Source organism: Callithrix jacchus, chromosome 6 (assembly GCF_049354715.1).
Source record: "Callithrix jacchus isolate 240 chromosome 6, calJac240_pri, whole genome shotgun sequence".
In the NCBI taxonomy this organism is placed as follows: domain Eukaryota; kingdom Metazoa; phylum Chordata; class Mammalia; order Primates; family Cebidae; genus Callithrix; species Callithrix jacchus.
Window position 1 is genome coordinate 96,478,528 of NC_133507.1, and position 16,381 is coordinate 96,494,908.

Sequence of the window (16,381 nt, forward strand, 5' to 3'; positions counted from 1 at the left end):
CATCCAAGCTTACAGTCTTGCAGGCATAGAGGTAGAAGGAGGAGGGCAGGGTGCTGTCAGTGAACAGGGTCACAGGACTTGCTCATCTGGACACTGGTTCTACTACCGGGTGTAAGACCTCAGACAGAGGGAAAGAAAAAACAAAAACAACTTCAATCACATGCTAATTTCCATTAGAGGCTGTTCCTTTTTTTATTTCCTTTTTTTTTTTTTTGTCATTAACTCTGTAAGGCTCATTCAAGACACAAAAAATGTGCATTTCCTGATAACTAACTACACTGTATATTTTAATTATGGCAATATTTTTCAAGTACCACTTCATGTCAAAAGATCTGTGTTTCTTCCACTAAAAAGACTACTGTGTTATCTGCCTCAAGACATCCATCACATGAATGCTAGTATCTTGGGATTTAAAAGGGAGCTTTTTGAAACTTTCTAAGTGTTTAATCAATAAGTTCCTTTTCATATAGAGCTACACTCTGCCTGCATAGACCCTGAACATGTTTTTTCTTTCATCTAAATTTGAAATAGCATTTACTATGTACTCAGCAGCTATTAGACTTTCATTACAGCACTGGGTTCTCTTCCCAAATCACAGTACTCTAATGCTCACATCCATGCTGTACCATTATCCCATTTTACTAATAAAAAAACAAAATGACTAAGAACTTCAAAACAGCCTGATGGTATAAAATCATTTTCTCAGGAAAAAACAGAGTGAGAGAGAACAAGAGCCCAAACTACATTAACATCCATGCTGAAATTCCAGTTATGAATTAAAAGGGTTTTTTTTAACTAAACAATACAATATTTTCTTTGGGTGGAAAGGGACTACCACACCCACTTATCCTAGCAACAGACTAAGCTAAGAAACTCCAAGGCCTACTTTTCTTCATAGCCTCACTTTTCTAATGACTCCAGAGTGACTTTTTAAATTCCTTCCATTCATGAAGTAATACAACACTCCAGTGAAATGCAGAAGAGAATGGGATCCTCAGTCCCAGCAGGATGACTATGGAAGAGCAGTGGCCAGTCCCCATTACTTCCATTCATGAAGTAATACAACACTCCAGTGAAATGCAGAAGAGAATGGCATCCTCAGACCCAGCAGGATGACTATGGAAGAGCAGTGGCCAGTCCCCAAAGCTGGAAGAAACCCAGCTGCCAATGCAGGTACACAGCGATCCAGGAAACCCTGGCCTGTGTAAAGCAGCACACAGGTTAGAGAGGTTCCCCAGGCCAGCATTATCTTCAAACTGTAAATTTCTCATTCCATAACTACCAGAAGGCTTTGCAAATGAGCCTAATCAAACTTTTGTTTTTGAAATAGGGTCTTGCTCTGTTGCACAGGCTGCAATGCAGTGTGCAAGGTTCTTTGAACTGACTGCACTATGGACTACACCATAGTCAAGCCACAGTGACCCACACGTACACCTCCACATGGCCTCCTGGAGCCAGAAAGTCTAAGGTAACAGAGAAACTGCAAACGGAGAAGAATAGATACCTCCTGCAGTGCCTAATTAACTGACCTTGTGACATTCCACCTTGCTCCTGCCTCAACTGATAAGTCAACCTTGTGACATTGGACACTGTGATACCCACTGTTGCTCACACAAAGCCTGTTTAGGTGGTCTCTTCATTCACAGCACACTTAACACAGTGGTGCTATCATAGCTCACTGCAGCCTTGACCTCCCCGGCTTAAAAGACACTACCACCTCAGCCTCCTGAGTAGCTAGCACTACAGGCTCATGCCACCACATCTGGCTAATTTTTGTATTTTTTGTAGAGACAAGGTCTCACTATGTTGCCCAGGCTGGTCTGGAACTCCTGGGCTCACGAAATCCTCCCATCTGGGCCTCCCAATGTGATGGGATTAAAGGCATGAGCCACCGAACCCGGCCTAGTCAAACATTTTGATTCTCAAAACTCATTTCCTTTAAAATAATGGCATTATTTTAAAATTTTTTTGCCTCCCATGAAATCAGTCCTGATAAAGGAATTTAATGGGGGTGGGGAGGCTCATAATGAATGAGTTATTTCAACATCAGACAAACACCACGCATAACTAAGAATGCCCAAAACACTCCTTAAAGCAGAACAAAGACTGGAGGAGGCCAGGCACGGTGGCTCATGCCTGTAATCCCAGCACTTTGGGAGGTCGAGGTGGGCAGATCACGAGGTCAGGAGATCAAGACCATCCTGGCTAACATGGTGAAACCCCATCTCTACTAAAAATACCAAAAATTCGCCAGGCGTGGTGGCACACGCCTACAGTCCCAGCTATTCGGGAGGCCGAGGCAGAAGAATCGCTTGAACCTAGAAGGTGGAAGTTGCAGTGAGCCGAGATCTCACCACTGCGCTACAGCCTGGACAACAGAGTGAGACTCCATCTCAAAAATAAAAAATAAATAAAAAGACTGGAGGAAAGAGCTCACAAAAGAGAGATCACAAGAAAAAGACGAAGCTAACCCAAATCAAGGACACTTTAAAAACAGTCTAACAGGAAGTCTCAGCAACACACATTTTGTTCTCAACTTTGTTTTCCAGCAGGATGTACTAGAATGAGGTAAAGGGACGGGGTTGGGGGGTTGGTGTTACGAAGGAGACAGAACTGGCATTTATTAAGTCCTAGCAAGTTTAAGGGACTTCCACATGTGTCATTAACTCTCTTAATTTTTCCTACAACCTCACCAGATAGATTATCACCTCCTCAACTTTAAAAGGAAATTGGAAATCGGAGAGGTTAAGCAACATGCCCAGAAAAACACAGCTATAACCAGCAGAGTCAGAATTAGAAGGCAGGTAAAACCTGCCTCAGGGCCTCACTCTTTTTCCTGCCCCTCACTCCTCGGATCTGGTTATTTTCAGTTCAAGTGTCAAAGCTCCGGAAAATTGCATACCAGGTCCTCTAAAAAACAAAACACACACACACAACTTACTTTGGTTATAATTCCTTGGAAGGAAGGGAAAACATCAATGTATATCCAAGAAGTCAGAGAGGAGCCAGGAAGAAAGAACAAACAGCCAAATTTTTGAAAAGACCAAGGTGGGGGTTGGGATGGACTCCAGAAAAGAGTGGCATTGGTGAGGATTCAAGTTCCACAAGTGAGTATTCAACAAATGGTTTGTGATCACTTTTAAAAGGTGGTCTGCAGCAGAATGGATTTGAAAAGAACCAAGCAGACCAGCGTGACGTCATGGCCGTCTGTACTGGAAGAGACCCCTTGTTTGTCAGAACACAGGGCATCTGTTTCGACAAGCCTTAAGACCCATTTCCCACATCATGACATCATCACTCCCAAGGACCTCATCCAGGAGCCATCCAAGCAAGTACCTTCCAGAATGATTTTGGTCCCAGAGCTCATCAGTCAAAAATGAGCATGCATCCCTAATATACATGACTTATTTTAAAATTAAAAACATAATCTGCTGCCAACTTATAAATATGAGTAAAACTGAAGACCTTACTTTGTATGGAAGAAAATATACATAAATTAAAGCTTTCACATTTTCTTCCCATTCCCCAAAGGATTATCTTGAGCACCAAATGTTGGAACTTAGTGCGTGCTATAGTTTGGATCTGTGTCCCTGCCCGAATCGTACATAGAATTGTAATCCCCAGTGTTGGATGTGGGGGCCTGGTGGGAGCTAACTGAATGACGGGGGCAGGGTTCTCATGAATGGGTTAACACCATCCCCTAGGTGCTATTCTCCTTATAGTGAGTGTGTTATTGTGAGATACTGTTGTTTAAAACTGTGTAGCACCTCCCGCCTTACTCACTCTTCTCCCTGCTCTGGCCATGTGAACTGCAGTCTCTTCTTCACCTTCTGCCATGATTGTGAGTTTCCTTGCACTCCGCCAGAAGCCAAGCAGATGGCCAGCATCATGCTTCCTTACAGCCTGTGAAACTGTAAGCCAATTAAACCTCTTTTCTTTATAAATTACTCAGTCTCAAGTATTTCTTTAGAGCAGTGTGAGAACAAACTAATCCAGTGCCCTAGATGCAACATAGTGGTTGCCTGGAGCCCAGGGAACTTCACCTTCACCTCACATCCCTGACACACCTTGTCCTGGTGTGCTGTCCTGGCCTCTACTTCCAAGGCTGATGACCTGCTCTTCCTCACTGAGCATCTCAGAATCACTTCTTTCCATTTCCTCTCCCCGAACAGCCTTTTCCTCCTAAATTCTCTCACCTCCCTGAACTTATTACAGTATCTTCTTTTCCCCCACATCCCTGTCTTCCCACTGTAGTAATTACCCAGCAAAATCCTCAGGTTGTAACAGCAAACGGTACCTTAATTTCATGGTCTGCCTTCTCTTCTGCTTCAGACAGTTCAATGGTACCAGAAAGATTAAACAAATAACAGTAACCACATAAACATTGTTACCGTGTTACTGCACATCTGCCTCTTCTGCAAGTCTTCTAAAATACTAACTAGGATTTTTCTTGTCTTCAGTCAACCATTCCAGTCCAGCCCCACCCTTCCATCCCTCTATTTCCAGGTCCTGCCTGATGTTCTTCATCCATCCACTCAACATTCCCTCATTCATTCCAACACTTCCCAGGCACCCAAGATGCTTGGAGCACGGCTTCAGCACACAGTGCCACTACATCCTGGTAAACAAAAACATGTCAGGATTTGGGAAGATCATGAAAACAAAGCTGTTCCAAAACAGGGAGCAAGCAGGGGCCAGAGATACAACCCACTTCACTCCCTGCCCACTTCTGCCCTTCGGAGTTTTTTTCCAAACTGAAGTGTTAACAAAATCCACATAACATGGAATCAACCTTTAACAGTACACAAACTTAGTGGAATTGAGTATATTCACCATGTTGTACGACCATCACCTCTATCCAGTTCCAAAATATTTATATCATCCCCCCCCCAAAAAAAACCCCAGGTCCATCAAACATTCTTCCCACCCCCCTGCCCCCACCGACACTAATCGGCTTCCTATCTCTGTGGGTTCACCTATTCTGGGTATTCCATGTCAGTGGAGTCCTCCCATCACGACTCCAATTTGGAAACAGCTCTGCTTCTCTGTGGTGCTCTCCCTGCCTCCTCTAAGAGGGCCTGTCTCACATCTGTCCCCACACCCCCAGGCCCACTCCAGCCTGTATCTCTAAAATCTCGGAAGAGGCTCTCTAAGCCTTTGAGCAATTCAATCACCCTTGAAAAAAGCAAAACAGGGCCAGGTGCAGTTAGTGTAATCCTAACACTATGGGAGGTCAAGGCAGGAGGATCACTTGAGGCCAGGCGTTTGAGACCAGCCCGGGCAACACACTGTGACTTTGTCTTTATCCTGCCCCTTCTCCACACACACACAAAAAAAGTGTTAAAAAAACAAAACGAACCTGACCCCTCGTCCTCTGTCAAGACAGCCCCAATACCTTCCTTCCCTTCTGAGCTTCTGATTCACTCCATGGGATTTACAAAGGTTCTCAGAGATTTCCAAATTAACACAAGCAGTAAAAACGCAGAAGGCCTTGGCTCCCCAGTGCCCTCTGGTCATGTGAAGCATGTGACCTTAGATAATTATGGGTTTTGCCCCCTTCATGCCTCAGTTCACTCATCTGTAAAATGGGGTAACACTTACCTCACAAGATTTGTATCATAAGTCAGAACTACCTGAGTGCTCACAAATGAACCAGGCACACTGTAAGGGTTCCAATGCCATCACTACAGTCAAGACGACCTGTCCCATAAAACCCAAGGCCCTGCTCTGCTCAGGTGGGGCCAGGCCTCTCTGGCCATAGATTCTCTTTGGCTCAGCCTGCAAATGCAGGCATTTTCCAAGAATTGACTCTTCCAGGGTAACACTCTTTAGGATGGTATCATCTGGTCTCCTGACCTTAACCACTATCAATGCTGACAACACCTAAACCACAGGGCCCCGCCCTGCCCCTCTCAGGCTCAGCACAGCTTTGCACTCACATAGGAAAACCCGGGTGACAGGTCAGCAACCTTGGGAGGCCCTGAACTCTGCAAGACCAAAATTAAGTGTCATCCTTCCCTTGTGCTCCTCAGCCACCTCTCCATACCCGTTCCACTTCAAGTTCCCCTGCTCTCCCACGGGGACCACTGCGCTGGCCTCCCCTCACCCTCCCACCCCACCTCCTGTGCCAGGCTTGCTCCTGTTCCCTCCTTTTCACCCTGCAGGCAGAAAAGACCATCTGAAAACCAAATGTGCCCAAGCCATGCACCTTTGAGGCACTCTCCACTGCTCTCAGGAGCAAGCCCAGATGCATTCCTAAGGAAGGCTTTTCCCAACCTCACCCCATCCCCAGCAGCTCCTGCCCTGTCCTCTCCCTCTAGGTTCTGGGAATGCCGACTGCTGTCAACAATGCTGCAGTTAGCCTACATAGCCCCGCTAGCAATGTCTTTACCACTCCATTCTCCCAAATTCCTCACATCTTTCAAGGCTCACTTCAGCCACCATCACCTCAAGGAAGACTTTTCTGATGCCCTGGATAGGACTAAGCCCCTCCCTGCCAGCAACTCACTGACAATCATGTGGGTCTGTTTTCCTCATTAGGCTGTAAGTGCCCTGAAGACCTTGTTTATTTCCTCCATCTACCCAACCCATACATCCACCCACCCATCCATCTATCCATTCACTTACCCACCCAACTATCCATCTACCCATTCAACAATAACATCCTGAGAGCCTACAGTGGGCTAAGCAGTACAAATATAATAGCTAAAAAGACAGACAAGGTTGCTCCCCATCAATGGAGACAGACAACAACATGTGAATACCACATCCCCCCACACTAGTCCATTTTTCTGCTTTAACAGTACCACACAGAGTAGGTTATTTATAAAAATACAAGTTTATTTGGCTTATGGTTCTGGAGGCTGAGAAGTCTAAGAGTGTGGTGCTTGCTGAGTCAGAACATGGTAGAAAACCACGTGAGACAGAGAGGGAAGTGGGCTGAACACATCCTTTCTATCGGGAACCCTCAATAACTCTCAGTAACTCACCCATTCCCAGGATAACAGCATTAATCCCTTCATGAGGGCAGTGCCCTCATGATCTACCAGTTTTTAAAGGCCCCACTTCACTCTGCTACAATGGCAACTAAATCACAATATCTGTTTTGGAGGGGGCATTTAAACCACAGCACCCCCACAGCAGCCGCACAGTGTGGGTTCTGGAGCCAGCTTCTCTGGATTGAAATTCTGGCTCCTTCACTTGTTAGCTATGAAACCTGGGGCAAATTAACCGCTCTGTGCCTCAGTTTCCTCCTCTCTCTAATTAGAACAGTAGTGCCCAGCTGGCACTTGTTTTTCTGCTAATTCACTTTGCTAATCTATTTCACAAATAGATAAATTAATGGAAAGTATCCAGAACATTGCCTGGCATATCATGAATGCTTTGTACAAAATGAGCTATTCTCTGATTACTGGAGCAATGGGACTGTTTATGACATGGTCCCACCCTGGATGTGGGCACAGGTGTTATATTAACCTTTTTGCCCTGTTTCTATATAAAGTACTCAGCAATGTTTACTGTGTGACACAGGTAAGCCCTACAAGAATGACTCATTAGCTTGGCATTAAAGTCTTTTAGAGCTGGCAGTTACGCTGGATAACATCTGACCCAACTCGCCCACTTTTGTGGAAGAGACAAAGGCTTATAAACTTAGTTAGCAGCAGGGAAAGCGTCAGCCCCAGGATCTCCTGACTTGCCAGCCAGTGCCTTGTCCCCCATTCTAAGCAGACTCATGGCACCCGTGGCAGCACAGCTGCTCCGCATCATCCCATCTCTCCTTTCCCACAGTGGAACACCCAGGCCGCCTCCTTCTCTGCTGGCTTTGCCTTCTCATGTCGCTCCTTTTTCTTTTTCTCCCTGTTTTGTTGCTGATAGTTCTCCTATTTCCAGGCAAAGAGCTGGCCCTTCATAAAAACAGCCAGAGATCACTATTCTCTTCAGGAAGTGATTCACGAAACCCACCACTGGTGGCAGGTGCAGGCCATGACCCTCCCCCCAAGTCCCTCTCCAGGTCCTGCTAGTCACTCCTGATGGAGGAGGGACTTTTTTTTCATCACCAGCCAAGTTTCACGTTACCTACTTTAGGATTCATGCTTTTCGAGGTGTTCCAAGGGTCAGAAGGCAGGTCCTCCCCAAACATGGGTGTAGAAGGAAGGCCACGTCACAGCTCTCAACTAAAAGCTATTTCCGAATGGCCCAGCAAGTGCATAACCAGCACCACTCCCTCGGCTTGCTCTGGATTGCCAGCAGTGTGACCTGGCCTGTGGATGGCATGTCATCCTCTGGCACTGCTGACCTGATGACAAGTGGTAATCTAGCAGGCTATTTTATAGTCTTCAGTATTTACAGAACCGCTCTGTTATGAAACTTTTGCTTTCACACCTCAGCTGGCTTAGAAAGCTGCAAGAGAACAGGACACGGAGAACAAATAATTCCTGGGGTGCTGTGCGAGGTTTTTCATTCCTTTTCATGGCTGGGCTGTAATATCATTTATAAGAACCTTGCGCTTCATCTGTCTTCATGTCTGAGCCTCCGCTGGGTGTGTTTGCATGTCTGTCTCTGAAGCTCACGGAGGCACAAAGGCTTGTCACAAACCCCAGTATAGCAAGTCTGGGAGTGCAGTCTATTTGAAGACTGGGATTTTTACCTTAACATCTCAGAGTAATGATTATACCGTACACAAAATAGCCACAGCCAGAGTGCTAAAAACTAGAGTAGTAAATTTATATCTACACACCTTACTATTAAAGAATTCATCTCCGCTTCTGGATATTAACAGCCACAGGCTATGAAGACGTTTGCCCTGGATATGAGATTCTGTGACTCCTACTCTTTCTTACAAATGCTAAAGCAGACCCATTCTTTTAAACAATCAATGGAAAACCATTTTTAAGAAGGAAGAAACTGTCTTTCCAGCAAAACGCTTTCCATGTTTTTACATGAAAGATCTTTTAGACATTTCTCTGGCCAAAAAAAACCTTTCGCCTAGCCTTAGAGAATTTCTCTTTGGCTCTATTCTTAGAGCAAACTCATCTTCAGAAGGTTCTTCCATCTGTGCCTTACCAATTCATTTGCAGACAGAGTGGCCTAACAGCACGTAATGGAAAGTAGGCATGGTTTAAGATCAGAGACCTGCATTTAACCCCCAATCTGTACCTTATCAGTAGGAGGACTATATATCACCTTTTATGCCTGTTATCCCAGCATAATCATCAAAAGCATCCTGATTTGGATGATAAATTATATGACCACCTTGCTTATTATGTGAGCCATCCCAGACAACATACTTCACTTTCCCACATGAGTTTCACATTTGTTCAGTGAAAATAAGGGAAGCTAATATACGTGGTTATCCCAAGCATGAAATTAGACAGTGTACATAAGACACAGTCACAGGAGGACCCAGTATTCCCTGTACACCAGCTACCACGCTCAAAAGGTCTGTTCTCAGGGAGAAAGTGTTCATTCATATGTGTAAAGTCCTCACCTTTTGGTTGTCAAGCTGAAGACAGGACCTGTATTTCCCACTTTCTATTGTGATATGGTCTATAAAATGGTAATGGGATCTATCTGTGTCCAGCAGCTGCACAATTAATTCTGTCATCCAACTGACCAAAGATGGACTGCACATGGGTATTTTCACTCTTATACTTTAGACCTTCTGGACTTTATTTATGCTCTCCACAAAGTAGGATTAAGATCAAAATTTACCCCAAGCCAAACCTCTATCAAACAGTCCAAGTGAATGTGGTTCAGAGTGGGGGAGGGGAGTGGTCAGACATCCTACAGACTGAACCACTACCACTGAGTGAGTAAACGTGGTGAATTTCTTGCTTTCTCAAGCAAAAAAAAAAAAAAAAAAAAAAAGCCATTGATAAAAGGACAGCTTCTTAATGAAATAATCTTAGGTATCTCACTTTAAAAATTAGGCCTAGGTCAGACTCACCTCCATAATCCCAGGACTTTGGGAGGCTGAGGTGGGAAGATTACTTGAGCCCAGGAGTTTCAGATTAGTGACCAGTGCCACTGCCCTCTAGCCTGGGCAACAGAGCAAGATTCTGCGTCCAAAAAAAAATTAGGCCTAATTGTGCCAACAATCTTGAACACAAATCTGTAATATCAATCAGTGACTCAGAAAGCAACAGAACTTTGCTATTTCTGTTTGAAAAAAATTAAGATGAGATGCTATGACTTCATTGATAAACTTGTTAAATACACATACATTCTCTTTAAACAATAACGTAATAGAACTGCCTTAATGATAAAATTGATCAACAACAAAACCCATAGAAAAATAAACCAGAAAAATAAATTGAGACTATTCTATTCCAATCTTCGGCATAATATTTTTTGAAACAAAGAATGAAAAATTATTCCCATTATCTTTTAATATAGCTGTCCGAGGGATTTGTGTTAAATACAAGAAATCCCTCCCCACTCTGACTTCCAAAGAAAGAGAAAGGAGGCCAGGTGCGGTGGCTCACGTGGGTAATCCCAGCACTTTGGGAGGCCGAAGTGGACAGATCACAAGGTCAGGAGATCGAGACCATCCTGGCTAACATGGTGAAACCCTGTCTCTACTAAAAATACAAAAAATTAGCCGGGCATGGTGGCATGTGCCTGTAGTTCCAGCTACTCGGGAGGCTGAGGCAGGAGAATCACTTGAACCCAGGAGACGGAGGTTGCGGAGGCAGAGGGTGCAGTGAGCCGAGATTGTGCCACTGGTACTCCAACCTGGGCAACAGAGAGAGACTCTGTCAAAAAAAAAAAGAAAAAGAAAAAGAAGGAGAAAGGAAATGTTCAGCATTTTCATGCTCTAAATATAGCTACGAGAGGAAAGAGATACCCATGGCAGCACAGCAGTAACTTCGAGTCTGAAGCCCAGGAAGGCCCAGTACAGTAAGCTCTTCTGTGAGCAGTCACTTCCTATGGGAAGCAATTTCCAGAAACAGAAAAAGGCTGACTCCACTTCCAGAAATCCAGTTACTGTGGCAGCACAGCACACTATGGGCTGGACTCACTGAGTGGCAAGCGGGCAGCCAAGAGGAAGTGAATTCCTATGGCACTGACACCTTCAAGCCAACGGCAACAGGAAAACACTCCTGGCAACCATGTACACAACGTATTTCTTGGACAATGGGGTATTTCTTAGAGTGCTACTGGTGATGATATAGTTTGAAGCATACCAAGAGGAAAACAAGGGGTAAATGTGTATTTAGGGAATTTTCCTGCAGAATGTCTGTAGGTTTTCTCCACTTGAAGAACTGAAACAGAAGCTGAAATCAGACTTCTGTTTAGGACTCAGATAATTAGGGCATCTGGCTTTAAATAAATCACATACCTTGTACTGATAGATACAGCCTTGCTGTAGGAATGTTCTGACAAACTTGCCTCCTTCCGTATGATAAAAGAGTGAGCCAAGGATACAGGTCTAAGAAAAAAAAATGAGCCAGTTGGGGATAAGCCCACACCTACTATACACTGGCAATTGACAGCCTTGGAGAAAGGCCAAGTCAGGAGAGGTCAACTCTTGATGAAGAGGAGGGAAAGGGAAGCAGTGGGTGTGCAGAGTCTAGAACGCACCACAGTTCTATTCTACCTCTTGGCGGACTAGTGGCAGACTATGGACTCCTTCTCAGAAGGACTTTTTTTTCTTTTGAGATGGAGTCTTACTCTGTCACCAGGCTGGAGTGCAGTGGTGCAATCTCGGCTCAGTGCAACTTCTGCCTCCTGGGTTCAAGCGATTCTTCTGCCTCAGCCTCCAGAGTAGCTGGGACTACAGGCATGTACCACCATGCCCAGCTAATTTTTGTATTTTTAGTAGAGATGAGGTTTCACCATGTTGGCCAGGATGGTCTCAGTCTCTTTACCTGGTGATCTGCCTGCCTCAGCCTTCCAACGTGCTGGGGTTACAGGCATTAAGCCACTGCAACTGACCAGAAGGATTTTTTTTTTAAAGCATAAAATAAAATACATAGGACTGTAAAAGAAATCAGTCATATTTAAACACAGTTACTAAAGTATTTATTTATTTATTTTGAGAGAGAGTCTTAATCTGTTGCCCAAGCTGGAGTTCAGTGGTGTGATCTCAGCTCACTGCAACCTTCACCTCCTAGATTCAAGTGATTCTTCTGCCTCAGCTACCCTAGTAGCTGGGTTTATAGGTACCCACCACCACGCTCAGCTAATTTTTTATTTTTAGTAGAAACAGTGTTTTGCCATGTTGGGTCTGCTGGTCTCGAACTCCTGACCTCAAGTGATCCGCCTGCCTCAGCCTTGCAAAATGCTGGGATTACAGAAGTGAGCCACCACGCCCGACCCCCAAACTTTCTTTTTAATTGTGATATAGCAATACCTGCAGCTCATTTCTTAACACAATAAACAATACTGTCTAGCAACAGGGGCAACCACCACCATAATTTCAAAGTGGTGATGAATATTGATATTTCAACACACCTGTTAACCATCTCTAATGTGACATGAAAATGTTAGATTTCTATTGGTGACAAAATCATAAACAGCACTAATACTGCTATGACTTATATTAATATTTTCCCATGCAAGCTCACAGGTCTCCCTGAAACCTTGTGCAGTTATAAAACTCAGGTGACAACCTAATTTCACCTTCCACTCCTGCAGCTTTTCCAGAATAATGCAGAGATCTACATGGGAGCCGTGGCCCAGCAAGAGCCAAAAACCACCGTATGTATGGGAGGGTGGAGGCTGTACACCAAGGACAGTCCACCACCCATGGGTGTGACCGGGGGAGGCGCACTATGGGGCCAACATCTCAATTCCTGCTCCACCCTATGCATGGGCCATAGTCTGCTTTTTTTTCTTCTTAATGCTTCACATTAAAAGTATTAATTCAGCTGAATCTTTGGGCTAGAGAAAAAATATTCCTTTACAATTCATTTCCCCTAGTGCTGTGTTCTAAACCCTATCAGCTCCAAAGTCCCTGGGGCTTACAGTGAGCTTGTAACACTCCCTTTACTATCAGAACCAAATGCTTAGATAACCTACCTAAACACAATTTCAAACATATATATTTAATATTCTAAGATTGACAGAAAAGACAATAAAGGAAAGTAATTTATGACACACCTAATGTATTTCAATATGCAATTAGTTGGGTAAGACCACTCTAAAAGACATAATGGAGCTATTAGATGCCTGCACCTAATGTGAAATTTTTAAAATGCGTCTGCTACAAAGGTGGACTGATAACTGGTGATGTGCTAATGCTATGTATGGGTAGGGTGAGTTTCTAAAATGGTAAATTTCCTAACAAAAGAAAGCATTATCTTCCTTCATTAACTGGAAAAGTTGATGTTTACTTAAAAAGTGCAACAATTATTTGCTTATATGTAAGTTGGGTCTAGATTTAGGTTTTGCTTGTCCCTGATTGTCCAGTGGGTAATGGGAAACATTTGTGATACACAACTGTTCTACCCATTACAGGTCTTTAGCATCCCTGGTCCCCATCCAATAAATGCTAGTAGCATCCCTCAATCACTGACAATCAAAATTGCCTTCCCCAACATGCTGAAATGCCTCAATAACATTTTAGGGCCTGGAACTAGACTAGAGTCCTGTCTCCAGGTGCCAACCCCTGCCCACCTCTGGGTCACCTCAAGCTGGGCACTGAGGGAAAACCAGAACTGGCATTATAAAAGATCAGTCGTGTGTGGCTTATGCCCTGTAACAAATCCCCTTACCCAGAGCTCTGTCCTTGGGACAAGAAAAGCAGAATAAGGCAGGGAGGAGAATTAAACAGCTAGGCAGTTAAAAGCAGAGAGGAAGGCAAAGAGGATTTCTGGGGTTCCTAGAGCCTTGATCCCAGGTTGCAGAGGGCTCCTGGACCCTATCTTTGTGTTCCTAATGTGAGTTCTCTACTTCTGCTGAGGCAAGCAAGCTCCAGCAGGTTTCTGTTGCTAACACCCAGAATAATCTTTATGAATTAAAGGCATCCAACTACCTGGAAAGATGGCCATCCATCTGAACTAAGGGCAGCAGCTAACATCAAAAATGCTTAGGAGTGAAACCATCCCCACAGGGTTGGTAAGAATTGCATGTGGAGTTCTGGACTGAAATATAGTTACAATGAAGCACCAGTAAGGCTGTACCTTGGCTCATTTCCCTGTAGCTAAAAGTCACATAGCACTAGATAGTGGCCATTTGCACCCCTATTGTTACTGTAAGTAGGACTTCTGATACTGGAATCATAAGACTGTTTAGGAACTGATCTGCAACCCCACTGTTCCTATAGACAGGATCTCTGATAGTAGTACAGTACCATAAGGCCTTTTTTTAAGGATGGCTTAAAATGTTTCTCAGACCCTAAATTCCAACAGCCAGTTTGAAGACCCCCAGAGAGGAACAGATCGGCATGAGAATGCAGCTCTTTCATCTCCTTCAAGTTCATCCTGTACTCTTCGACCAATCAACAACCTCCAAGCTTGGCCCTCTCCAAAACCCTTAAAAACCCTAACCCAAATTCCTCAGAGAGATGGACTTGAGGTTTCCTCCTCTCTCCTCATTCGGTGGCCCTCTGATTAATCCTCTTTCTCTGTTGCAACCCAATTTCTCTACATATTGACTTGCTGTGTGCAACGAACCTATTATGGTCACAGGATAACCTTTCCCAATGTCAAAGGACCAACCTTATTTTGGGGACGTTTCTCAGATTTTACCTAAGCTCTTCATGCTGTAGTTCAAGCTCATTTATTTTGATTCCATTCTCACTGACAATAAATAAATGGGCCAGGGACCATCCTTCACCTGGCATTTCAGATTCTACAAAGACATATCCAGATCCCTCTGAAGTTTTTTCTGCCTCAGCTCTTTCTCATCAATCCCCTGAGGCACACAACATTAATAACAATGTTGTCTTTTCTTGACAGGCTTGGAAAAATGAAGGTAGTGGAGAATATGGCCTTTAAGGATCCAATTAACTCTGAGCCTAAAAAAACTTCCGAAGTCTTTTCAACCACAGCAGTCCATGATTTAATGTCTCTAAATTTTATTCTGCTCAGAAATAACACCACCCTAATTCAGAAACGTGGCAATAAGGCGCAGCTGCCAGAAAGGTGTTGTAAAAGAAGCCAGGATCACGGTTTCTTTGCATTTCCCACTAATGGACTCCATTATATCACCAAAAAAGGCACTGCTGGGATCTAATGAATAAATAACTAGCACTGGAATGGAATTTGTGTCCATTTTCATTCCGGTTAATTTCCACTAGAAAGCCTTATTTAAAAATAAATTAAGAAGGGGGGTGCATAATATTACTTATAATGAAACAATTTAGAAATGCTTCAAAAGTTTCCTATATAAGCCAGTTGGGTGTCATGTTAAATGGTAAGGGCTTAATTGTTGATTCCAAGTAAAGAGAGAACAGAGAGTTTTCACATCTGCCAGACGTGTTCACTGTCATTTCTAGAAGGGTATCAGGGGAGCGAAGGGTCACGTGAACAGGTCAAAACTAACTGTTGGGTTATAAAATCCATTCAGGGCAAAGGTCAGAAAACTTTTTCTTCACAGGCCAGAGAATTAATACTTTAGGCTTTGCAGGCCAGATCATCTCTATCAGTCACAACCACTCACCTCTGCCATTGTAATGTGAAAGTAGCCATAAACAACAGAAGAACAAATGTGGGATTGGCTATGTGTCAATAAAACTTTATTTACAAAATAGGCAGCCTATTCCCTGAACCCTGACCAGAATTTTTAAAGTCAATGAAACAGAACAAAATGGAAAACACCAGAGGCACTATAAAGGTTAAGTACTTTATATGAAACTTTTCTTGGTGTTATCTACCTATATATGTGAGTTCTGAGTCAGCATGTATTTCTTACTCTAGGTTGGGGTCAAAAGCCACCATATTAGAAGATAAACAATTTCAGAAGGAAAATAAGTCTGTTTCTGTAAAGGATTTTAATGGTTTTCTAAAAAGGGAAAAAGGGGCAGATATAATGGGCAAGTTCTTGAACCTAAGTACAATCTTAAAAGAATATTAGTTATAAGTAATAACTAATGAAAAGGTTTTTAAAAGGACACTAAAAATTACTTCCTATTCAAACATCTGACAGGGGCTGTGCATCAGTTAATAATTGCTTACAGCAAACTCCTCCCAAACTCAGTGGCTTACAACCACCATGGATGATTTGCACATCTCTACAAGTCAGCCAGTGGGTGATTCCGGTGACCCTGGCTGATCTAGACCTGCTAAGGAGATAGCAGGCAGCTGACAGGTCAGATGGTGCTGGCTGGTCTAGGATGGAATCCACAAGCACAAACCTGCCCTCTCCTCCACTGGGCTAGCCTAGGCATGATCTCGTGGAGATGGCGGGGTCTGAAAGAGCAAGCCCAGTCGTGTAA

The 16,381-nt window shown here is 43.8% G+C and overlaps 1 protein-coding gene across 7 annotated transcripts in view; it reads right to left on the reverse strand.

The window, feature by feature from the left end:
• The window catches only part of MGAT5 (alpha-1,6-mannosylglycoprotein 6-beta-N-acetylglucosaminyltransferase), a 326,791-nt gene that overhangs the window by 300,268 nt on the left and 10,142 nt on the right, over positions 1 to 16,381 (reverse strand). The window lies entirely within an intron of this gene.